Genomic DNA, 27410 nt, shown 5'->3' with positions numbered 1-27410 from the left:
CTTCGATGCACTCCACTACTGTTGAGGGAGATAAGATCTGAAATCTTCAGCCTGTTTCCCTACTATTTGTAGGGTTATGGCTCACTGTGTTCGATCCGCTCCACTACTGGTTAGGGAAATAAGATCTGTAATTTCCAGCCTGTTACCCTACTGCTCAGGGGGTTAAGGCTCACCGTGTTTGATCTGGTCCACTACTGCTTAGGGAGATAAGATCTGTAATTTTCAACCTGTTACCCTACTGCTTAGGGGGTTATGGCTCACCGTCTTCGATCCACTCTACTACTGTTTAGGGAGATAAGATCTGTAATTTTCATCCTGTTACCCTACTGGTTAGAGGGTTAATGCTCACCATCTTCGATCCACTCCACTACAGTTTAGGGAGATATGATCTGTAATCTTCAGCCTATTTTCCTACTGTTTAGAGGGTTAAGGCTCACCGTTTTCGATCTACTCCACTACTTCTTAGGGAGATAAGATCTGTAATTTCCATCCTGTTACCCTACTACTTAGGGGGTTAAGGCTCATCGTGTTCGATCTGTTCCACTACTGCTTAGGGAGATAAGATCTGTAATTTCTAGCCTGTTACCCTACTGCTTCGGGGGTTAAGGCTCATCGTGTTCAGTCTATTCCACTACTGCTTAGGGAGATAAGAAATGTAATTTTTAGCCTGTTACCCTACTGCTTTAGGGGTTAAGGCTCACCGTGTTCGATCTGCTCCACTACTGCTTAGGGAGATAAGATCTGTAATTTTTAGCCTGTTACCCTACTGCTTAGGAGTTAAGGCTCACTTCTTCGATCCACTTCACTATTGATTAGGGAGATAAGATCTGTAATCTTCAACCTGTTTCTCTACTGTTTAGGGGGTTAAGGCTCACCGTCTTCGATTTGCTCCACTATTGCTTAGAGAGATAAGATCTGTAATTTTCAGCCTGTTTCCCTACTGCTTAAGGAGATAAGATCTGTAATTTTCAACCTGTTCCCTACTGCTTAGGGGGATAAGGCTAGTGAATTCTCCGATGTTGCTACACTGTCCTGTAGGGACATGACCTGTAGAATCTGTTTCATGTATCTATGCTTATGCCAAATAACTAGGATACTATGATCAAAATGAATCAAACGCTCCTAACTAGATATGATTCTTATGTCAAATAATTAGAATGCTATGATCAAAATGTATCTAATGCTCCTAACTTGATGTGTTATGAATGATATATGAATGCAAAAATGTAAATGATCCTTTTTAAAAGGCTTAAGGTATCATTGCTCATTGTTCATTAGGGCCTTATCACAGACGTATTACACTGCCATCTTGTTTGGCTGGTATTCTTGACAAAAAACCCAAAGAAACAATCCAATTCTACTCAGCAAGTTTGCCCCACTATAGTTTCAAAGTCCCTTCTACTATACCTTTTGGGACATAGAGTTTGTATTTCCTACTACAACTTTAGGGGAATAACATTTGGTTTCTTCTATCAATCCTATTGCAACTTAGAGGTATAGGATTCGTACCATCTTCTTCAATCAAATGATCTACTACACCCCTCTCTGGGTAATATGACCAGATGCATATACAAAGTATCAATTTTTTTCGAGCTGATCCCATCTAATGCTTGGGTGAACATTGTTCATCTTTCATCAAGGTTTTATCACGATGCAATATCTTGTATCTGATACTTTTGATAAAAAAATATAAAGAGATAGTCACAATTTAGACTCCTCTTTCCAACCCTTAAGTTTGGTAAGTTCTAAACAATAGTCCTATTTCAGGTTCTTGTATTATTTAGAAGCTTCCAGAGTAATATGCAGAACCTCTTTTGTGAATGTATTATTAGTCCATTAATTATTATTTTAATGCAAAATGCTTGCAAAAGATCATAAAAATGGATAAGAGAGAAAATAATTGGGAGCATAGCTTGAAACAAATATGTTAATCAAAAGATAGAAAACGTAATAAGAAAGAAATTTATTCAGAGTATCTTGAAAAGAATAAGATAAACAAAGATAGCAAATTTAAAATGGGCAAAAATAGAAAACTAGATGCCCCAAATATCGCAGCTCGAGCTTCTTTGTACCAACTTCTTGAGGACCATTTTGAGCTCAATCTGTGTTTAGGGAATCTGGAGTACTTTGTCGATGCCTCAAGACGTGACATACTTCTTTATTGTTAATTCAAACATAGCAAGACTATTGTATGCTCCACTTTGATCCAAATTTGGGCCACCCTTTTCGGGTTTTCAACTCAAATCCCCTTTGGTCTCAAGGCGCCCTTTGCGGGTTTTCGCCTTGGCCTCTCCTGTTTCTTTTTCTTTTCTTTGATTTTTTTTGAAACTATTAACTGTGACTGAATCTAAGTTCATTGGATTGGGTAGGTCCTTGCCATCCATCTTAGCCAATATTAATGCTCCTCTAGAATAAACTTTCTTTACTACATAAGGTCCTTCCTAGTTTGGCATCCACTTTCCTCTAAAGTCCTTTTGTATAGAAAGGATATTCTTCAATGCCAGGTCCCTAATTCTCTAGGGTGAACTCCCTTTGTTGCAAGCTCTAACCTTGATGGATATCCTTCAAATTCGACTAATCATATCGAGATTGGATCCATTCTACCTCATTCAACCTTTAGTTCTGGCAAGACTCGGAGAAAAGAAATGATGGACAAAATGCTTCCATTCCATAAACTAATGAGAAAGGCATTACCCCGATGAAGGTCTTAGCCGACTTTTGATAAGAATAGAGGGTAAACGGTAACTTCTTTATGTCAATCTTTACAAGTCTCAGTCACCTTCTACAATCTTTTTTGTTTTTTTTTGTTTTTGGCTGCCTTTGCTGCACTATGATATGGTGTCTGATCTTTGAACAGACTGCAAACTTTTGACATTATGCAGTTGTATTAGACATGATCTTTTCTGATATTACTTGTCGGCACCTGATCTTTCCCTTTTTTTTTGAAATTTGATGACTATCGACCATGTAATATTGGCATATGAAGTGACCTTCACCCTCTTTGTGAAGTCATCGACAACTACCAAGATGAATCGATTAGATGAGAACAGCCTGATAACATCCATACCCCCCGTAGAGAAAGTCTGTGAATAAATGAATGAGGCACATGAATTTTGTTTCCTTAAATACTGCCTAACTGATACAATTCCCCTCTATGGTGGATCAATAGTACCTAAACCTTACGATTAGTGTGGCTACCGTGAAATTATTAACATGTGTCCTTCTAACACCATATAGACATTAGCGTCCATAGGTCTTAATATCCCGGGCATATCCTGACATGATTATGCGAAAACATCTTTGAATTCTTAGAGTAACTCAATGATGATTCACTTTGTCTTCGTGGCAATGCAGACTCTGATCTTTACCTCTTGCTCAAAATATCCACTGACCCTTTGTAGAGTAGGATCTATTTTTCATCATGTTCTACCATCCTTAACAAAATCAGGACATAGGTTACAATCTCTTTCATCTTCAAAGTCTTGAGATCCGCTTAAACACATATCTCACCCTAAAAAGGAGTCAGTTACAGCGTTGCTCATGTCGTTGATATCTGGGGACCTATTGTACGTACAAAGGCATATTTCCAAAGAATAAATGATTCTAAGGATGATTATTTGTATGATATGATCATGAATGAAGAATAAAAGAATTTTTACAAGACAGTCCAAAGAACAAAAGAATGTATATTATAAAATGGAATAAAATGAAAGAATATTTGCTCAAAAAGATGCATTTTATCGAAATAACAAATTTTGGACATGAGCCTATATCACAAAAGGATTCTTATTTCTTCTAGGCTTAAAGCAACAATCTTGTTTTGAATATTACTCTAGATTAGCTTTAGAAATATAGGGATCTTTTCCAGAGTGTCATTGCTCAAAACACTCCCAAGTATGCAAGGATTTGGAAATTTTTATTCTTCAATTCTCTCTTCAGATATGTCATTCAGATTCCCCGATATTCCTTCCCCTTTTAACTTGTTCAAGGCATCGCAACCCTTTTGCCCCCACTTTCAAATATCGCATTTACTCTATTGTCAGAGCGATTAGGTTCTGAGGAATCGTCGAACTTTACAATTCCTATTTCAATGAACCTTTCGACCAACTTTTTAAATGTAGTGCAATTTTCGATTGAGCGTCCCGTTATTCTCGTGTGGTACTCGCATTGGGCATTCTCATTGTACCATTTTTGGAATGGAAGTTGCACAGGTTCCGAGTAGAACGGAGACACCATATGCACATCAAAAAGATTCTAATACAACTCCTTACATGACATTGGGATGGGTGTAAATTGGAGCTTTTCTTAATTTGGCCTCAAGTTGGATTCCTACCTTGAAGAGTCTTGATAACTGATGGTTACAACCCTCGGCTGGCCTACGTTGACCAATTTAGAAGGCATGCTCACGATGTTTCCTTGTTTCTCGGGGTTGACTTTTTAGCGTTTTCTCTCGTATCTATCTTCCCACTTCTTACTGCATTTTCAATCATCTCACCGGACATTACTATATCTGAAAAGCTCAGAGTACTGTTTCCCAACATATGGTTAATGAACAGGGCTTTCAAAGTATTAATGAAAAGTACGGTAGTCTATTTTTCTAAGAGAGGTGGCTGAACTTGTATGGCAACTTCCTTTCACCTTTGGGCGTATTGCCGGAAACTCTCATTCAGTTTCTTTTCCATGCTCTGTAAAGTGATCCTATCAAGCGTCATATCCGTCACATGACTATATTGCTTCATGAATGCCTGTGCTAAATCCTTCCATAAATTGATTTGGGCACGACTCAATTGGTTGTACCATTTGGATGCTGCCCCAACTAGACTTTCTTGGAAACAGTGAATCAATAATTGGTCACTATTGACATACCTAGTCATTCGTCTGCAAAACATGGTGATGTGAGCTTCAGGACAGCTAGTCACGTTATACTTTTCAAATTCAAGCATTTTGAACTTGTAGGGAAGTATTAAGTCCGGAACCAAGCTTAGGTCCCTGGATCAATTCCATTATAATCATCAGCATTTTCCATCGCCTTGAACTTTTCCTCCAGCCATTTGTACCAGTCTTCCAGTTGCTTTGGGAGTTCCCTCTTTGCTTTTTCCATTTTGTCTAGATCAAGAACTACAGGAATGATTGAATTGCCCCCCGGATTAGAGCTTGAGCCTATCGGGTAATCCACTGGTGCCGAGGTATCGGCCTGATATTTCTGGATAGGTACACCTTGCGGAGATGTCTGAGCATTTGTCGGGGTGAAACCTGGAGGGTAGAGAAGCCCCTCGTTGGCCTCCCCAGCATTAATCATGGAGCTTTTTCCTTTTCCTAGCCCCTTAGTCAATAATTGAGACAACTGATTTATCATATTCCTTTGAGACTCTAGCACTTGGTCTCTCATATCTTGCCGGATCTTTGTCAGTTACTCTTGCATTTGTATTTGTAACCGGTCTTGCATCTCTTTTTGAAATTGCTCAAGTTTTTCTAATTTTTGGTCCATATCTTTTGTCTTAGCACGGGTACCGTAACGACGCTTGGTTGGTAAGTTTTTATCGGTTTTTAGATTAACTGAAATGATTTCAATTAATTAGGGTCCGTTTGTGAAAATCTAATGCAAATGATGCAATGCAGTGCAAATGCATGGGTTGAATGCAAAAGAAAGATAGACATTGATTCTGAATTTAATTCTATTAGAACAACTTTTCTACAAAACAAATTCCTTTACATAAAACGGATTACATATGCGGCTTTGCCCTCATATTCCAGGCGATCCCTTTTTTCTGTAAAAGTCAAACCATGCAAACTTCCAATAGATACCTCCACTAGCTCCTTTTTGCTTAATCCGGGCCGCGACTTATTACTCACTTATCCTCGTGATGCTTGTTATCTCCTTTAATAAAGTCAATACGTGATGGCTCTCGAATAATCTTTATCGACTTAAATCCTCAGGTAAAGTCTTGTTTTCCTCTGCGAACTATCAGCCTTCTTCCGTTGTGTTTACTTGGACCATATTCAGACAACCGTATTATAATCCACTTTATCAAGAAATTCATTTTCTCATGACAAACTATTCTATTTAGCAATCAAATATGAATCAACACCTCCTTTCTATGATGATGTAATGCAATGCAGTCATAAACAAAACAAAACACGTTAGCACAGGAGGAAAAAAACAATATAGGACACCTACTTGGGTAACCGCTAGGGTTTGGAGTGGCTCTACCTAGGGTGGGCTCTTAAGGCTCGCTATATGCGGTTTGGTTCTAAAAAAGGGTACCTGAACCAGTAGTTTCCTCAATCCTCACCCATTATAGGCTCATGTGGATCAAGTTCAGTTCAAGGGAATACATTTCCCTATGCCCATGTGGAGGTGAAAACCTCACGAAGACAGAGGTACGGATGTATCCCGGAAGCAGTCCACTAGCCTATACGGAGGTGAAAACCTCACGAAGGCATATTTTCTCACTCCCACTAAAAAGGTGTAACCGCAACAGTCATGCGATGCAATGCAGAAGTATTCTAGCAAACATAGGGATCACTAACAAATGTAACAAAAGAATCATGATTTTCAAATCAAATTTTCAATTTTCGATAAAAGGACAAAAAATAATCAATTTTACGGCTTGACTCTCTTATTGGTCTCCAGTGGAGTCGCCAAGCTGTCGATACCATTTTTTTATTTGAAAAACAGGAGTCAACTTAAAAACAAAAATGGAGTCGCCACCGATCTTTTTTCGAGGTGTGATCGGATCACCTTGAGATTGATCATTTTAATAAAACATTTTGGGTCTACGAAATTTGAGAAAAAAAAGGTTCGGGAGTCGGTTACGTATGAGGAAGGGTTAGCACCCTCGTAACACCCAAAATTGGTACCAATTGATTAATTAATGTCCTATTGTCTAAAATTTAAAAAAATATTTTGAAATACAATTTCTTTTAAAACATTTGAATAACTCAAATTGAACATTCAAATTCTCTTGTTTCGAAGGAATATAATATCACATCCAACACGTTAGGACATGATTCTTTAAACCTTCGAAACCATGATCAATTCTTGATTTCCAAAAGCTGATACATTTGAAATTACAAAAGGATATTCGATTATTTGGTCCAACGAAAAACCGAAACCCAACACATTAGGGCACGATTTCTCAGATTTCCAAACATAGAACATTACCTTTATTTTTTTGAAATCCTTATCTCGAGATACAAAATGTCATATCTAGTGAGGTAGGACACAACACCTCGAATTCCTGAGAATAAGCTTTTATTTGAAAATTATGCGTTTTGATTGAAAAAGGGGTACTCGGTTACTTAGATTCAACGAGGAAAATTGGAACCCAGTAAATTAGGGCACAATCTTCTCGAAGATGCCAAATACCGAGTATTGCCTTATTTTGACAACTTTTGAATAAAATAATTTTAAAACTTAAACGATATTAAAACAAGACCTTTTAAGCGAATAAAATGCGATGGAATAATAATGTACAACGCAAAGTAATAATTCATAAACAAAATATTATAATAATGAATCACAAATAACAAATAAATACAAAGTAAGAAAATCTAAAATAAAGTATAAAACAATTCTAAGCAAATGATAAGAAAATCTAAAATAAAGTATAAAACAATTCTAAGCAAATGATACATAAAAAGAATTTAAAATGGATGTTATAAAAGTGATCTAAAGTATACAAAATAATTTTAAAAAAATAGTATCCATTCAAGAGAAAATAATATATAAAACTCTTTAAAAAATAATATATAAACAATTCAAAATATATAATGTGTAAAAAAGTTTGAAATACATAATATATGAAAATATTAAAGTAATTAATGTATAAAAATTCGAAATGAGCGCTATATAAAAAGTTAAAATAGATAATAACGAAAAATGTAAAATAAATAAATAAATAGAATGTTAATAACAAAAGTAAAAAACATATATAATGAAAATAATATTAGTATATAAATAGAAATAAAAATATAAGAAATAGAAATATAATAATAATAGAAATATAAATAGAAAATACAAATTAGATAAATAATAATAGTATTAGAATAACAAAATAAATATAAATAGAAACATAATAACAATAGCAATAATATATTAAATTAGTTAATTTGATAATAAAATAACGAAAAAAAAGATTAAATCAAACCTGAAAGCAAAATTTTGGGGCAAAAAAAAGTAAATAAAAGGAAATGGGCCAATTTGAACATGCGAATAACAAGGAGGGACCACAAGGGAAATAATCTCCACCCTCCAAAACGCACAACTTCAAGGAGGACCAAAATGCAGTCAAAAAAAATTTTAGGGCCAAAAAAAATGAAAACTTAATTGCAAAACAATAGACAAAAAAACAGAAGGGCTAAAAACAATGGGACAAATTTAGAAAAAAACAAAGAAATTGAAATGAAATGGACAAAATTCCCACGTAATTGAAAGAGAAGAAAATAATTCAATTTCAATAGAAATAGGAAAAGAGAGAATAATCCAATTCCAAATTGAAGTAGGAATACCAAAAATCCCCCTTCAAAGAACAAAGTACCCCTATTTATATACATGGAGTTTACTAAAAATAGCCTAAATAATTTAATAATAAAATAAAATAAAATAAAAACAAAAAAATCATATCTTCCTATTTTTAGCCTTTTACCAAGTCAACAAATTTTGAACTCCTTGGCTTTCTCCATCTTTTTGATTTGGCCACAATTTATTGATTGTCTTTCAATTTGGCCCTTTTTGGCTCGTTTTCGATCAATTGCATCATTTGACTTTATTTATTCGGTTATTATTTTTTGGAGTTCAGGCCAAAATTAGCCTATTACACATATAACTAATAGAATAATTTAATGCAAATCATAACCTCTTTTATCTATAATCAACAAACTTTTCAAAAATTTGAAAAAATATATATTTATAAATTAAATAAGTTTTTTTCTATTAATTTAATAAAATTTATTAATATAGTATGTGTGAATACAAAGGAAGAATTTGTTTACTTTATGCTAGTTAGCTAGTTGCAACATTTCCTTATTATTTATTCATGTGGTCGTACCTATAATATTGGTCCATTTAAAATTTTACTTTTTTTAAAAGGATAAATGTCAAAATTATACATGAATTATAATTTAATATGCAATTGTATACATGAACTTTGATTTTGTGCAATTTTGTACATGAAATTTTGATTTGATCCAATTCTTGTAAGTTATTAACACAATTATTGATATAACATCATTTTATGTTTATATGTTACATACATAAATAATTATATTTATCCAATATAAAAATAAATTGATATATTTATTTATTTTTAAATGTGGACACAGGGGCATGTGGGATCTCACATGGGCGTGGGAAAAGCGAAGGAAAACACACATGACCTGGTACATGGCCGTGTGTACCACACGGTTTGGACACACGGGTGTGTCTATGGCCGTGTGAAAACTGGGTTAATTTTTAATTGTACACGAGCTGGAAATACTCCACATGGTTGTGTCACACGGTCATGTGGCCCGAACTCTAGAATTCCTTTCTCAATCTGTCTTTTTCGTCTTCCCCAACAAGCCACCCTATTTTTATTTTTATTTATTTATTATTTGTTATATTATTTATTTTTATTTTACTAATTTTACTTTATTTTATTTTATTATTCTTATACTTAAATTTTAAATTTATTTTAATTTTTCTGCTATTTCTATTTTTTAGTTTTTTTAACTATTATTATTACAATTACCTTTAAGTTTATTGGTATCATTGAGTTTATTATTATTATTATTATTATTGTTTTATTTATTTTATTTATTTATCTTTATTTTTAATTTTGTTTTAGTTGCTTTATTTTTTTATTATTTTCTTTAACTTATTTTCATTATTATCTTTTGAAATATATTTTTATGGTTGTTTCTAATCGAGTTATAACCCCATCATCTTCTTTATTATTTGTGTTTATTTTCTTATTAGTTTGCTCTAAATCACGCGTTACATTTAGATTTGACTACAATTCTATTTTTCACTATTCTGAGAATTTAATCCAATATTCAGGGCAGTTTCAATTTTCTCCCTCTCTTATAATATTTTGTTTATACTGTGATTATATATGTTTGTACAATGAGGACAATTACATCTTAAGTGTGGGGAGGTAATTTATATAATTATTAGAAAAGTCCTAAATTATGTCTTGTGTTTAAGTAATTTTCTCATACTTCTATTAGAATAAATTTTTATCGATTTGTGATTTTTATTGATGTGTTTAGGATTAAATTCATAGATATTTGTGCATTGGTTGTTTTAAACTTTAAGAAAAGAGAGAATCAAGTATGATAAGTTTATTTTCAGAAATAAAAAATTTAGGTTGTTTCCCTGAATTGAGGTATTATCTTAAAGTTTTAAATTTACAAGTTTGACATCAAAAACCATAATTTTTTTGTGAGATTTTAAGCCTTTAGAACATACATTTTTCTTGCTCATTTTATTATTGGTTATGAGTGTGTCAATTTAATTTGTTATTCTAGAACTTGCTTCGATTATGCATGTCGAGATCACACATTTGATTTGATATACTGATATGATAAAGGCACTTAGGTTTTAACCCACTTATCTTAAAAAGCCTACCTTTTTAATTAACCCTTAGTGAACCCCGTTGAGCCTAACACACCGTTTCTTAATTTACCCATTAATTTTAACCCATTACTCATTTTTTTGTTCGTTGAGAATATTCCTATTTTATTGATTCCCTTTTTGTCGAGATTTGATTTGGTTAATTGCCTAACTGTGCATTTTTTTTTGATTTGTTGAATTATTTATTATTGTAAAAAAATAAAGAAATGGTTAATGATAGAATCATCCAATCAAAAAAATGAAAAAAAAGAAGAAAAAGAAAATCGAAAAAATATATATTGATTATTATATAGTTTTATGTTGATTGAGCTTGAACAATTAAATTCATATTTTAAGAAGAAGCTCGTTTTTATTCTTGAATAGTTTTCGATTGATATAATTGTTTTTAATTCAGCATTTGTTTATTTCTCTAGTTTGATAATTTATCAATTCGATCTCAATTTTAACCAAGTTTTTCAGCCCTTTTCCACACCCTTAACCTAAGCCCCATTACTACCTCTTAATGACCTTTTTGATTTGTGTATCATATCATTTTATAGTGGTGGAGATTTGATTTTCGTACAAGCCTATGGTAATGATTTTTCATGTTTGACTATTGAGTGCTTATTCTTGAACCTTAAACACTTTGAGTGATTTAAGTGAATCTTTAGTGAGGATGTCAATTCTTTTCGATTTTGAATTAAAGGTAATTACTTAGATAAGCGGAAATACTTATGTTTTTATGCTTTAAAAATGTTTGACTTGGATTGTTTGAATCTTTAATGCTCTTTTAGTTGAATTATCAATGTATGATTATTTGTGAATTATGACGAAACATTATTGATGAGAATTATAAGTTGAAAAAGATTAATTTTAATTGTGAGTTGAGGATTTTGCTTGAGAACAATCAAACGCTTAAGTGTGGGGATATTTGATAAGCCATAAAAGTAACATGTTTTTAATCCCATTCTTGATGCGTTTTTGGATGATTTATTATGTAAATTAGTGAATTTGATATTCCTAAACCTTTCAATTCATATTTCTATACTTAGGTAAGCATAGGGGAGTGAAAAGAGTGAAAAGAGTGAAAAACAAGCCAAAATCGGGTAAAAAGAGCTGATTTCAGTATCCACACGGCCTAGGCATTTCCACACGGGCTAGCCACACATATGATAATAAAGTCATCCCTCAACTCAACATAATTCAACTAGGTAAAACAAATTCTGCAGCCATCTTAATATATACTTTCACATAGGAAAGTCTTTGCTACCCAGCTGTAATGCTATCCATATATAAAGGAATCCCTAATGCACTAGCTATGTAAATAAGACCAATTTTAGCATACAATTCAAGCGGAACATGATTAAGATGGATCCAAACAAGAAGTTTCTTCAAATCCAAATTTAGAGATTTCAACCTGGCTCTCATCTCCAAATGATAACAAGCTTGTTTTGAATATGCCAAGGTCCATGTTCGAACACCCAATCTCTTACCTTAGCAGTTGAGAATTGAATTATGAAAACATTTTCCCCTGCTGATTTAACATCCACCAAACCATTTTTCATTCAAAGCAATGAGATAAGCTTTTGCATGTGACTAAAATTTGGTGGTTTGCCCAAACATTGCGCCACCAAAGATAAGTCCCAAATCTTGATTCCAACATAAAACACCTCAACTGAAGGTTTAATAAGCACTTATTTGTTATTAAAATTTGGAGGAAAATAATGAAAAGCTTGATCTAAATTAGTATCAAATAACTCCCTCCAATCCATCAAAACTTTAAAATCTGAAAAATCACAACTTAAACCCCCCAAAAGAAACACAAAATTATAGCAAAGAACAAAAAAACAAGATCAACAATAAAATAAATTGAATTCAATCCCAGAAGAAAAATTAAGGAAGAAAAAAAAGGGGAAAATCGTGAAAAAATCTCTAGTGCAAATAGACATGCTAATTTGTGCCAAGAGCGTTTCCAAGCGTTTTCCAAGACATTCTTTCAAATATACATTTTTGTTATAGAAAGATTAACAAAACAATAAATAAAAGTGGATGAAAATACAAGAGAATTTTCTCGTTTTTTTTATTTCACTCAAGTAAGGATTCTATTTATAATTTATAATTAACATTCAATGCAATACCATAAATAAAGCCTATTTAAGTGCTTCATTAACTCATATATTAAACATTGTATAATGAATAAGAGTTTTACCTCATAAATGAGGGGGGTTAGAATATGGACATTCACATTTATTTATAACACTCCCCCTTGGATGTCCACTAGAGAAAACAGTCCCTCATTAAAACCTTTGTTAGGAAAAACCATGTGGGATAAAAACCTAATAAAGGAAAAAGAATACACAATCTCCTATTACAAGTTGCCTCGTTAAAAACCTTTACCAAGAAAACCCAGTGGGACAAAACCTTGGTTAAAGAAAAAGAGTACAACGTGTTTTAGACTCCCCCTAATGACGACATCACATTATATCTTTGAGTCAACGCATCCCAATCTTGTTTCGTAGTCTTTCAAATGTTGAAGTTGGCAATGTCTTGGTAAAAAGATTTGCTAAATTATCACTAGAATGAATTTGTTGAACTTCTATGTCACCTTTCTTCTCAAGATCATGAGTGAAGAATAATTTTGGTGAAATATGTTTCATTCTGTCACCTTTGATAATAATTTTGGTGAAATATGTTTCGTTCTATCACCTTTGATATAACCACCCATTAATTGAGTTATACATGCTACATTATCTTCGTATAAGATAGTTAGCATATTTTCCTGTAAAGGCAAATTACATATGTTCTGGATATGTTGGGTTAATAACCTTAGCCAAACACACTCTCGGCTTGCCTCATGCATTGCAATTATTTCAGCATGATTTGAAGAGGCAACAGCTAATGTTTAATTTGTCAAACGCCATGATATGACAGTACCTCCACATGTAAATAAATATCCCGTTTGAGATCGACCTTTATGTGGATCCGATAAATATCCAGCATCAACATAACCAACTAATAGGGATTTTGAATCATTTGAATAAAATAACCCTATATCAATGGTCCCTCTAAGATATCTAAATACATGTTTAATTTCATTCCAATGTCTACGTGTTGGAGAAGAACTAAATCTTGCTAACAAGTTTACAGCAAAAGCTATATCAGGTCTTGTGTTATTTGCAAGATACATCAATGCTCCTATGGCACTTAGATATGGTACTTTAGGACTAAGAAACTCTTCATCATTTTCACAAGGACGAAATTGATCTTTATTCACGTCTAACGATCGTACAACCATCGGGGTACTCAATGGATGTGCTTTATCCATATAAAATTTATTTAAGATCTTTTTCGTATAAGTTGACAGATGGACATGAATTCTATCTTTTAAATGCTCGATCTGCAGGCCAAGAAAAAATTTTGTTTTTTCGAGATGTTTCATCTCAAATTCTTTCTTTAAATAATTTACTGCATTTTGAAGCTCTTCAAGAGTTCCAATAGTATTTAGATCATCAACATAAATAGCAATTATCACAAAGTTTGATTTAGACCTTTTTATAAAAACACATGGGCAGATTGGATCGTTTTTATAACCTTCTTTTAACAAATATTTACTAAGACGATTGTACCACATACGTCCAGATTGTTTTAATCCATATAAACTTTTCATTAATCTGATTGAGCAATTTTCCTAGGAAACTCTATATCCTTCAGGGATTTTAAATCCTTCTGGGATTTTCATATAAATTTCACTATCAAGTGTACTATACAAATAGGCTGCAACAACATCCATTAGATGCATGTTAAGTTTTTCACATACTGCTAGACTAATAAGGTATCTAAACATGATTGCATCCACCATAGGAGAATATGTCTCTCTTTGCAAAATTTCTTGTGCTATAAGTCGTGATTTATATGTTACTTTTTCTCATTTTGTTTTTGTACAAATATCTATTTATATCCTACCGACTTTACATATTTAAGAGTTTGGACTACAGGTCTAAAAACCTCATGTTTAGAAAGTGAATTTAATTCTGCTTGAATTGCATCTTTCCATTTTGGCCAATATTTTCTATTTCTTCATTCCTAAATAAGATTTAGGTTCAGGATCCTCTTTTTATTTTACTATTTCAATAGCAACATTATAGGCAAAATTGTTGTAGGCAACTATATTTTTTTGGTTCCATTTTTTTCCTGAAGTAATATAACTTATTGAGATTTCTTCGTTTTTACCATTTTCGGGTACCTGAATCTCTTCTGGGGTTTTTTGATTAGTTATATATTTGGCCTCTTCTGGGGCACATGCCTCCACATTACTACCATCTTAAATAATTGCTCCTTTTATTTTTACGAGGATTTTTATCTTTGGAACCGATTGGCCTTCCACGCTTTAGGTGTGGATTAATTTTTTTTGCACTAGCAATTTGCCTTATTGGGATATCAATTCATATTGAAGTATTTTTAGCTGGTATGTGAGATTTTGTAATTCTCTTTAGGCCAGTAAATGAATCTGGCAGTTGATTGGCAATGTTTTGCAAATGTATAATCCTTTGAACTTCTTGTTCACATTGACTTGTACGAGGATCTAATCGAGATAATGATGATCCATTCCATGTAATTTCTTTTATCAGTTGTATTTTCTCTTCCCCTAATGTTGGGAATGTTGTTTCATCAAAATGACAATCAACAAATCATGCAGTAAATAAATTTCCAGTTAATGGTTCAACATATTTAATTATAGAAGGAGATTCAAAACCAACATATATTCCCAACCTCCTTTGACGACCCATCTTTGTGCGTTGTGGTGGAGGAATTGGAATATATACTGCACATCTAAAAATTCTAAGATGGGAAATATTTGGCTCCTGACCAAAAGCCAATTGTAATGGGGAGTACTTATTATAACTTTGTTGGCCTTAAGCGCACAAGTGCTGCTGCATGCAAAATAGCATATCCCCAAGCTGTAACAGGGAGTTTTGTTCTCATGAGTAATGGTCGAGCTATTAGTTGGAGGCGTTTGATAAACGATTCAGCTAAACCGTTTTGTTTATGAACATGAGCTACAGGATGTTCAACTTTTATCCCAATTGACATACAATAATCATTAAAAGCTTGGGATGTAAACTCACTAGCATTATCAAGACGAATAATTTTGATTGCATAATCTGAAAATTATGCTCTTAATTGAATTATTTGAGCAAGTAGTCTCACAAACGCCAGGCTGCGAGTCGATAATAAACACACATGTGACCACCTACTAGATGCATTTATTAATACCATAAAATATCTGAATGGTCCACATGGTGGATGAATGGGCCTACATATATCACCTTGAATACGTTCCAGAAATGTGGTATATTCAATCCCAACTTTAGCTGGTGATGGTCTAATAATCAATTTTCCTTGAGAATAAGCGACACAAGATAAATCCTTAAATTTAAGAATCTTTTGATTCTTTAATGGGTGTCCAATTGAATTCTTGATGATTCTTTGCATTATAATAGATCCCGGATGGCCTAATCGGTAATGCCAAATAGTAAAAGTATGTGGTTCTACAAACTTCTAGTTTGTAGTAACATGTGACTCAATTGCACTAATATGTCTATAATATAAACCTGATGAAAAAGCAGGTAGCCTCTCCAAAACATATTTCTTTCCATATTCAACATTTGTAATATATAGATATTCAACATTTTTCTCATTCATAGTCTCAATATGATATCCATTAAGACAAATATCTTTAAAACTTAATAAATTTCTTTGAGACTTAGTGGAATATAAAACTTCATCAATGATAAATTTTGTACCTTTAGGTAATAATATAATAGCTCTTCCAAAACCTTCAATAAGTTTTGAACTATCCAATATTATATTAACATGGGTATTACTCATTGTCAAATGAGAAAAATATTTTTTATCTTTGAGTATCGTATGTGTTGTAGTACTATCTGCAAGACATGTGTCTCCATTGATTTTGGGTCTATTGAAATTTTGTTGAATATTCATATTCTTCATAAAAACAAACAAAATATAATATGAGAAACATTGCAAATATTTATTAAATATATAAATTATTATTTATGCAAAAAAATAAAATATATTTAAAATAACATAAAAATGTCAAAATAACATCAATTTTTCTAATGATTCTCAAAGAAATCTGCCATATCTAGGTGAGTTATATTATTAAGGTCATTAAATTTATCACCCTCGTAGGCATGGTCAGTTTTAGTATTATAGTGAATATCTTCATCTTTTGCCTCCATTTCATCATTTTGGGATATAAAATTTGTCTCCATATGCTTTCCCTTCCTTTTAATGGATGCTTGATAAAGTTTCACTAATTGCTCAGACGTATAACAGGTACGTGACCAATGCCCCTTCATACCACATTGGTAGCATATATTCTCAACAATCTTTGAAGGATTATTTTGACCACTTCTTTCTTGTCTTTCATTGTTATTCTTTTTCTGGTGGTTAGAAGTATCATTGTTATGACCACCACAATAACGATTACTAATACGCCCTCGACCAAGTCCCCCACTACGTCCACGTCCACGACCACGGCCACGACTTCTATATTTTCTATTTTCATAATTATTGTGTACTACTACATTCACTTCAGGGAATGGTGCAGAACCAGTAGGATGAATTCCATGATTGTTCATCAATAGCTCATTATTTCCTTGACCTTTAGCATCTAGGTGAATTTCAGCATCTAACACCCATGACAAATAATTCTTGCCTGAGATGTCTAAGGCCGCAAATTCAAGTTTGGCAAGATTTGACATTATAATCACCTATATAGTTTAACGGGAGTTATACGGAAAAATTATATAAAGTTGAAATAACGTGAACTTCACTATGAACTCGTAGAAGCTTGTGCTGATAACCTGTTATAGAAAAATTAATGAAACAATAAATAAAAGTGGATGAAAATACAAGAGAGTTTTTCTAGTCTTTTTTTTTTAATTTCACTTAGGTAAGGATTCTATTTATAATTTATAACTAACATTCAATGCAATACCATAAATAAAGCTTATTTAAGTGGTTCATTAACTCATATATTAAAAATTGCATAATGAATGAGAGGTTTTATCTCATAAATGAAGGGGGTTAGAATATGAACATTCATATTTATTTAAAACAATTTTCTAATATTTAGTCTTTAAACTATCAAGTATGGATGTAGAAATGATGTCATGCTCTTTACTCCCCTTTTCCTTTATCAATAATTTTAAAAGTAATTTTTTTAAAAGATTACAATTATTATGTAGTATTTTGTTTTATAAAATCGAATTGAATTCAAATAGAATATTAGAGATAATTGAATCAATTGAATCCAATCAAGTGATTGAATTTTATTTTTCTTTTAAAATATTTTTATGTAGTATTTTATAGTTATTTTCTTTGATTTACATATAAAAATATAAATATTTGTCTGTAAATTATAAATTAATAAAATCTAATTATGAATTAAATAGAGAATATAATTCAATTTGACTAAACTAATAGTAGTGTTGAAACCATTTTTTTGAAAGGTCGACTTAAAAAAAAACGAAAAATGAGAGTCACCACCAATCCTTTTTTATGAGGTGTGATCGGGTCACCTCGTAAATTTAATCATCTTAATTTACAAAAACAATTTTTTTTGGTCTATGATAAACCGTAATTTATACATATTTTTACCCTATATTTAACGCATGTTATGGATGATTTTCCATTAGAATTGGTGAATTCAATGGTCCTAATGCTTTAATTTCACGTTTTACACTTAGGAGAGTGAAAGGAACGAGAAATGGGCCAAAGTACGAAATCAACACAGCTTGGGCCTCCTCGCATGGGCAGACCGCACGGCCGTGTCAATTTGGCAGGCTTGAGCACGACCTGAAGTCATCGAACACGGGCGTGTCCCTGCCGAGCCCAAGTTGAGTCCAATTCAAAAAAAGCTAATTTTGAGGGCTTTTAGGCATTCCAAAGCCTATAAATACACCCTAGAGGAGGAAGAAAAACACACACGGAGTAGGGGGTAAGGAATTACTCCAAGAAAGCCGATTGATTCATCTCAGAAGCCGGATTCATCATCAAGACTGAAGATCTCTCCTCAATTCCCCTTCAGGAGTTTTGGGTTTTCTTTATGTTTTGTATTCTTTATTATTCTGAGATGTTTTCTTATATAGTTATGAACTAAATCCCCTAAATACCTAAGGGGAATGAAACCTAAGACGAATCTTATTATTATTTTCTGAATCGTATGATAAATATTTAACTTGTTCTTAATTATGTGTTCTTAAATCTTGTTTTGATATCCTAGGATATTGATTCAAGATAAGCTCTTATTCAGAGGAGGAATAGACCCTGTCTAAGAGTACATTTTTCATAATTAAGCAGAGTTGATTGCGCGCCTAGACATAGGGTGACAAGATTTTGCCGGATTAGGGTGAAACCTAATAAGGGGATCTATAGATCGAGTTAATGTAACCCTAGAGTGTTAATTAGAGAAAAGTCTCGGTTATTCAATCTAGGGATTAGACGTTATTAGTCTTGAATAGGGATAATAACATAACTTAGGGATCTCTACGGAATAAGTTAAATGAATAAATCATCCGATTCGGAGCTAGAATAACAACTACAGTCTAGGTGGATTTTTCCTTAGGTATTGTCTTCATTCAATCTATTTTCCTAAAAGCATTTCCCCAATTATATGCTCTCTGCATTCTTAGTTTAGATAATTAGTTAATTAAAACAAACCTCTTTATTCTTAGGCTAGATAATAAAAAGACAGTCATTACTAGTACTTTTAGTTCCTTTAGGTTCGACAATCCGGTCTTGCTAAAACTATTCTACTGTTCGATAGGTACACTTTCCTACATCGCGATAATAGTTAGTTCAAGAACGAGTAATTATAAATATTTAAAACCTATCACGAAATCTCGCGATCAAGTTTTTGGCGCCATTGCCGGGAAACTAAGATATTAGGAATGCTCAATTTTTATTACTTTGGCCATTTATTTGTCTTGCAATTTAATTTTACATTATTATTATTTATTAATTTACTTTTTCCTTCTCTTGGCAGGTTTTTATAGTTTATGACTAGAAGAAACCTGTCAAGACCATTACTTTTTGACGAAGAAATCGATCGTACAGTTCGCAGAAATCAAAGAGAAATAAGGCGAAGCTTACGATACACAGAGAATGAGCAAGAAGACGATACTCAACCCCCAACGGGAGAGATGGCTGAAAACCAAGGCAATCAACTACCTCCTGCAATTGCGGTTAATCAAAATCCTACTCCACGCACTATGTATGATTATGCTAAACTTTCTTTAACAGGAACTGAATCAAGTATAGTTAGACCAGCGATAGTTGCAAATACTTTTGAATTAAAACCTAACACTATTCAAATGATACAGAAATTTGTTCAGTTTGATGGTTTGCAGGATGAGGATCCTAACGCTCATTTAGCCAACTTCTTGGAACTATGCGATGCATTTAAAATTAATGGTGTTTATGATGATGCCATTCGTCTTCGGTTATTCCTTTTTTCATTGAGGAACAAAGCTAAACAGTGGTTGAACTCGTTACCACGAGGGTCAATTACTACTTGGGAACAAATGACCGAAAAATTCTTACTAAAATATTTCTCACCAGCTAAAACGGCTAAATTACGTAATGATATCTCTTCTTTCGTGTAGATGGATTTAGAAACACTCTACGATGCATGGGAGAGATACAAGGATCTTTTGAGAAGGTGCCCTTACCATGGGTTACAGCTTTGGCTCCAAGTACAAACATTCCACAATGGTCTGAATCCTTCGACTCGGTAAATGGTTGACACAGCTGCTGGCGGAACCATCAATAATAAAACACTTGAAGATGCCTATGAGTTTGTTGATGAGATGTCACTGAATAACTATCAGTGGCAAGTCATAAGGACAAAGCCAACGAAAACAACTAGCGTTTATAACATCGATTCGGTCACCATGCTCTCTAATCAAGTAGAACTCTTAAATAAAAAGATTGATGGTTTTCTTAATTCTTCACAGATTCACCCAGTAATGCACTGCGAAACAAGTGGAGGTGGAACAAGCCATTCGGAATACCAACCTTATGGCCACAACATGGATAATGAGCAATCAAACTACATGGGTAATAATCCTTGACCTCAAAACAATCCATATAGTAACACTTACAATGCAAGTTGGAGGAACCACCCCAATTTCTCGTGGAGCGGTCAAGGAAATTAAAGACCACAACCACCTCCAGGCTACCAACAACCATCCTTCCCACAGGGAAAGAAGCCGAACCTTGAAGAGATGCTCTCAAAGTTTATATCGGTGTTAGAAACTCTTTTTTAGAACACCGAGACAGCACTTAAGAATCAACAAGCATCGATCTAAGGGCTCGAAACTCAGGTAGGCTAGCTTTCCAAACTAATTTTCGAATGACCACAAGGTAGCTTGCCAAGTAATACTAAACCCAACCCAAGGGAACAGCTCAACGCAATTAATATTCAAGATGAAGAAGGAGTTGTTTAGCCTGAACCAGAACCGAGGCAAGAAACTGTGGTAAGCAAAGGTCAAGGTAAGGTAGATCAAAATAAAAACAAATCAGTAAATGTTGAATATAAACCTCGTGTGCCATACCCCAACGCGACAAGGAAAGACTGCTCAGATGAACAATTTGGTAAATTCCTTAAACTCTTAAAAAAATTACATATTAACTTACCGTTTATTGAAGCGCTATCATAGATGCCAAACGCAATGAAATTTTTAAAGGAGCTTTTAGCAAATAAGCGGAAGTTGGACAAGGCGTCTCATGTGGAGCTAAACACAGTGTGCTCAGCTATTCTGCAAAATAAGCTACCGAACAAACTAAAAGGTCCAGGGAGTTTTACGATTCCTTGCTTAATTGGTAGTTTAGATGTTAATAATGCATTAGCTAATTTAGGGGCTAGTATCAACGTCATGCCTTATAAAATGTTTAAGCAACTAGGTCTCGGGAAACCCAAACAAACTAGGATGAGCATTCAACTAGCAGATAAAACTATAAGATTTCCTAATGGTATTATTGAAGATGTGCTAGTCAAAGTCGATAAATTTATATTTCCCGTTGACTTCATTATTTTAGACATAGAGGAGGATAGCAACACCCCTTTAATTCTAGGAAGGCCCTTTTTAGCAACTGCTAAAACAATTATTGATGTTGGGACAGGTGAGCTCACGCTTCGCGTAGGAGATGAAACACTCACCCTTCAAGCTCAAAATTCTGACAACACATCGAAAATTGAAGATGATCGTTTAACCATTCTATTAAAACTAACCACATGATACAACCCACTTTGCAGGAGATAAGTCTGAAGGAAGTACATGAGCCACTCTCAAACAATAGTAAAGGATCTATTCATGAAGAACGAAAGCTACAAATAGAGGAGCTAGATGAATGCCGAACATAAACTGAGAACACATGATAAACTAAAACTACGCCAGAACGAGCTTGATACCTCTCCAAATCAACTTAAAATTGGAGATAAAGTCTTATTAGATGCTGTAGATCCCCACATTGTCACTACCACATCGAATGAAGAAATTCCTCTTACGGTACTCAGCATTTTTCCATTTGGTATGGTGGAGGTAAGTCATCCTAAGTTCGACACTTTTAAGGTAAACAACACCCGTTTAAAACCTTATTTTAATATTGATAACTGGAATGAGGAGTATAAACTCCTCGAACCACCATGATCATTCAACGGAGAAGTAAGTTGAGCTTAAACTATAAATAAGTACTTCTCGAAAGGCAAACCAAGCACTAACTGTATTAACTACTTTTAAAATTTAGTCTTCAACACCTAACTTACTAACGGAGCTCTTGAATACAGGTTTTTCATAGAGACACGGCCAAGCACACTGGCGTGCTTATGGTCGTGTGAAAATAGGGCAAGGAATTCCCCAAACACGGGCTACGATAAAATGCCACGGCCGTGCGACATGGCCGTGGTCAAGCTTGCCAAAACTACACAGGCGTGTGACACGCCTGTGTCTAGCACCCGTGGACAATACTATCAAAATAACATGAACGTGCGCAGAGCTACACGACCGTGGGAGAAGCGAATCACATCACACACGGTCATGTAACATGATCATATAACCACACGGCCTATACACATGGGTCTGCCAGAAGGCTGTGTGATGACACTTTAATTTGCGACGGACATGGCTGAGCTACGACCCACACAGGCGTGTGCATCGGTCGTGCCATTTGAGAAATTAGAATAATTATTTTATTTTATTTTTCTTTCATTAAGTTTTTAAGACTCATTTGTTTTCCTTTTAAACATGGCTTATCTTTGTGATTACCATCAAGATTATTCCCCTCACTCTCTTTTTATCATCCAGAATCATGCTTGACATCCAGATTAATTTCCAGTACTCGATCTCGCCAATCCAAGAATATCATCCATTCTTAATACAGGAAGTTTCAGTTCTCCCCCCTATATTATTTTTATACTCTAATATCTATCTTTGTACATTGAGGGCAATGTACATCTTAAGTGTGGGGGGGATATTTATTTCATTATCAGAAAAATCCCTGAATGATTGCCTTGTTCTCTTTAAAGGCTCTCATATCATATTTAGGATAAATTTTGATTGATTTATGATTTTGATTGATATATATTGAATTAAAACATAGGCATTTATGCATTGATTGTTTAAAACTCAAGACATTAGAGAATCAAGCATGATAAGTTGATTTTTAAGAATTTAAATCTTAGGTTGTTTCCCCAAAGTTTAGGTATTACTTTGAGTTGGATTCACAAGTTTTAAACATCAAAAAGCCATAATTTTTGTGATATTTTTGAGCCTTTTGAGCATCTATTAATTCTTTCATGCTCACTTTTATTATTGCTTTGAGTGCGTCAGTATTGAACTGTTATTCTAGAACTTGCTTGATTATGCATGTCGAGACTACACCATTTGATTTTATATGTCAAAATGATTAAGGCACTTAGGATTAACCCACTCATGCCATGAAAAGCCTACCTCCACAATTAACCTCTAGTGAACCCCCTTGAGCCTAACAAGCCATTTCTTGCATTACCCTTAATATTAACCTTCAACCCATTATTGTTGAAAACCCCTAAATTAATTTAAGCCCCATTTTTGTCGAGATTTGAATTGAAATAGTTGCTTAGCTATGTTTTATTCTACTTTTTAATTTAACTTATTCTTTAAAAAAAATCTATACATATTAGTAGTGATCTTCTGTTTGTAAGCTTCAAAAGTAAAATTCCATAGTCTGAGAAGAAGCTCTGTTGTACGCAAGTGATGATTAAGTTTTTTTTCTAGTTAGGTAATTTTTCAATTCAATCTCGGTTCTAACCATTTCTTTCAGCTTGTGACCACACCCCCTAACCAAGCCTCATTACAACCCTCTAAAGACCTTTTGATTGATGTATCATCTTAAATTATAATGGTAAAGATTTTATTTTCATACAAGCCTATAGTAATGACTTTTCATTATTGGCTATTGAGTGCTTCATTTATTGTCCTTAAACACTTCGAGTGATTTGAGTGAATCTTTAGTGAGGGTGTGAAACTCTGTGATATTCTGAATTAAGGTAATTACTTAAACGAGGGGAGGCACCTATGTTTACATGACTAAATACTCAACTTGTAATGTTAGAAACTTTTATGTTCTTTTAGTTGAATTCTTAATGTATGATTACCTATGGATTATTCTGAGATATTATTGATAGAAATTATAAGTCGAGAAGAATTTATTTTGATTGTGAGTTGAGAATTTTGCTTGAGGAAAGCAAATACTTAAGTGTGGGGGTATTTGATAAACCATAATTTATACATATTTTTACCTCATGTTTAACGCATGTTATGGATGATTTTCCATTAGAATTGGTGAATTCGATGCTCCTAATGCTTTAATTTCATGTTTTACACTTAGGAGAGCGAAAGGAACGAGAAACGGGCCAAAAAACGGAGAAAATGGGCCAAAGTACTAAATCAACAGGGCCTAGACCTCCTCACACGGGCAGGCCACAAAGCCGTGTTAATTTTGCAGGCTCGAGCACGGCCTGAAGTCATCGAACACGGGCGTGTCCCTACCGAGCCCAAGTTGAGTCCAATTCGAAAAAGGCTAATTTTGAGGGCTTTTAGGCATTCCAAAGCCTATAAATACACCCTAGAGGAGGAAGAAAAACACACACGGAGTAGAGGGTAAGGAATTACTCCAAGAAAGCTAATTGATTCATTTCAGAATCCGGATTCATCATCAAAACTGAAGATCTCTCCTCAATTCCCATTTCAGGAGTTTTGGGTTTTCTTTATGTTTTGTATTCTTTATTATTCTGAGATGTTTTCTTATTTAGTTATGAACTAAATTCCCTAAATACCTAAGGGGAATGAAACCTAAGATCAATCTTGTTATTATTTTCTGAATCGTATGATAAATATTTAACTTGTTCTTAATTATGTGTTCTTAAATCTTGTTTTTGGTATCCCAAGATACTGATTCAAGATAAGCTCTTATTCAGAGGAGGAATAGACCCTGTCTAAGAGTACATTTTTCATAATTAAGCAGAGTTGATTGCACGCCTAGACATAGGGTGACAAGATTTTGTCGGATTAGGGTGAAACTTAATAAGGGGTCCATAGATCGAGTTAATGCAACCCTAGAGTGTTAATTAGAGAAAAGTCTCGGTTATTCAATCTAAGGATTAGACGTTATTAGTCTTGAATAGGGATAATAACATAACTTAGGGATCTCTACGGAACAAGTTAAATAAATAAATCGTCTGATTCGGAGCCAGAATAACAAGTACAGTCTAGGTGGATTTTTCCTTAGGTATTGTCTTCATTCAATCTATTTTCCCAAAAGCAATTCCCCAATTCTATTCTCTGTGCGTTCTTAGTTTAGATAATTAGTTAATTAAAACAAAACCTCTTTATTCTTAGGCTAGATAATAAAAAGACAGTCATTACTAGTACTTTTAGTTCCTTTGGGTTTGACAATCCGGTCTTTCTAAAACTATTCTACTGTTCGATAGGTACACTTGCCTACATCGCGATAATAGTTAGTTCAAGAACGAGTAATTATAAATATTTAAAACCTATCACAAAATCTCGCGATCAGTCTACAAAATCCAAAAATGGGTTCGGGAGTCGGTTACGTACGAGGAAGGATTAGAACCCTTGTAACGCTCAAAATTGGTACCTAATTGATTTCATATCTTAATGTCGAAAGTTAAAAATTTGAAAATAGTTTCAAATACGACCCCTCTTTGTATAAATCGAAGCAAATGTTAAAGACCCTCTCGTCTCATGATAACAAGATGTCACACCCCGTAAGTTAGGACACGACATCTTGAACCTTTGAGAATAAGGTTGCCTTTATTATTTATAATTTTTTTTGAAATCTTATGTATTTTTAATTCTAAAAGGATATTTGGTTATTTAGGTTCAACGAGAAAAATTGAAACCTCATAATTTAGGGTACGACTTCTTGAATCTCCAAATACGAAACATTGGCTTATTCTGAAAATTTTGAATAATAAAAAGTGTAATATTTGTAACATCTCGAAATAGGGCCTAGTCAGAATAGTGGTTTTGAGACCACAAATATGACGTTGAAATATTTATTTTATGATTACTATGAGGTCTAGGATATGAGAAAATGCATGTGTTAAAGTTTCATGAAGAAATTCTATGAGTAAGGTGTCCAATTGGAAAATAAGGACCAAATTGAATAAATTGCAAAACTTGGATTCTAGAAGAAATTTGAATGAAATTGTTTTAGATTATTAATTAGTCTGTTTTGAAGAACAATTTGCCCAATTTTTAAGTTTTTGGAAAAAAAAATGGGCTTGTATGGGTGAAATTTTAAAGAATGGGCTTAAGGGCATTTTGGTCATTTGGCCATATTCTTCTCCATGGTTGCCGAAAATTGAAGGGTCTCCATAGCTAGGGTTTTCAAGCTTTTCAAGCTCAATAGTAAGGGCTCCCAAGCCCCGTTTTTAATGTTCTTTGTATTTTTGAAATCCCCGTAGCTTACTCTCTATAATTCTACCCATATTTCATGCTAAGGTTCATGTTTAAAAATTTACCCATGCATGAGTTACTTGTATTTTGACATTTTATGGAGGGATATGAAAGTTAGATGTGTGTTAAACACCTTTTTCTAGGTGATTTTCATGAAAAACCCCTAAAAGGACCTTTTTGTAAAACGTGTAAATAATGTAGTGGAAATGTGAAATCATGGAAAAATATAGGCTGCCATAAGAGGGAAAAACATTTGGCTAGGCTTGGGTAAGGTAGAAATTTCATGCATTTCACTAAACGAGCCTAGAGACTAAATCGTAAAACTATAAAAGGTTAGGGGCAAAATGGTCATTTTGTCTGAGGGTGAAATTTAGACTCGAAAAGTCTAATGTGAGATATTAATGATTCTATTTTATTGTTATAGACCCCGAGGACCAAATTCCGGAGGTCGATCGAGGAAAACGAAAGGTTTCGAAATAACCGAAACACGACATCGAGACGAGTACCAGGTAAGTTCGGATAACTTAAAGTAAACCCTTAATATGTTTAATTGTATGATTTATGAATGTATGATATTTGTATTTAACGATGGTATGAAAATCTATGAAATGCAATCTTAATCATAACATGTTGGTAATGTCCCGGTTGAGATTAAAAGAAAGTTCGATGGATAAACCATGATTTACATGTGACTTGAGATCCTGCGTGTGTTGCAGAAATGGATTTCGCCCAGACGGGTAATCCGTTGATCTCAATATAGAAAGGAT

At 33.7% G+C, this 27410-nt stretch overlaps 1 non-coding gene across 1 annotated transcript; it reads right to left on the bottom strand.

Annotated features, from left to right (window-relative positions):
* Positions 1-20253: 20253 nt before the first annotated feature.
* On the bottom strand, positions 20254-20360 carry LOC121208643 (small nucleolar RNA R71). The gene has a single exon (XR_005903774.1). It is a non-coding gene; the product is annotated as a small nucleolar RNA R71 (small nucleolar RNA).
* Between the last annotated feature and the right edge of the window lie 7050 nt (positions 20361-27410).

Source organism: Gossypium hirsutum, chromosome A10 (genome assembly GCF_007990345.1).
Source record: "Gossypium hirsutum isolate 1008001.06 chromosome A10, Gossypium_hirsutum_v2.1, whole genome shotgun sequence".
Taxonomy (NCBI): Eukaryota; Viridiplantae; Streptophyta; class Magnoliopsida; order Malvales; family Malvaceae; genus Gossypium; species Gossypium hirsutum.
This window is presented reverse-complemented; position numbering and strand designations above follow the sequence as displayed.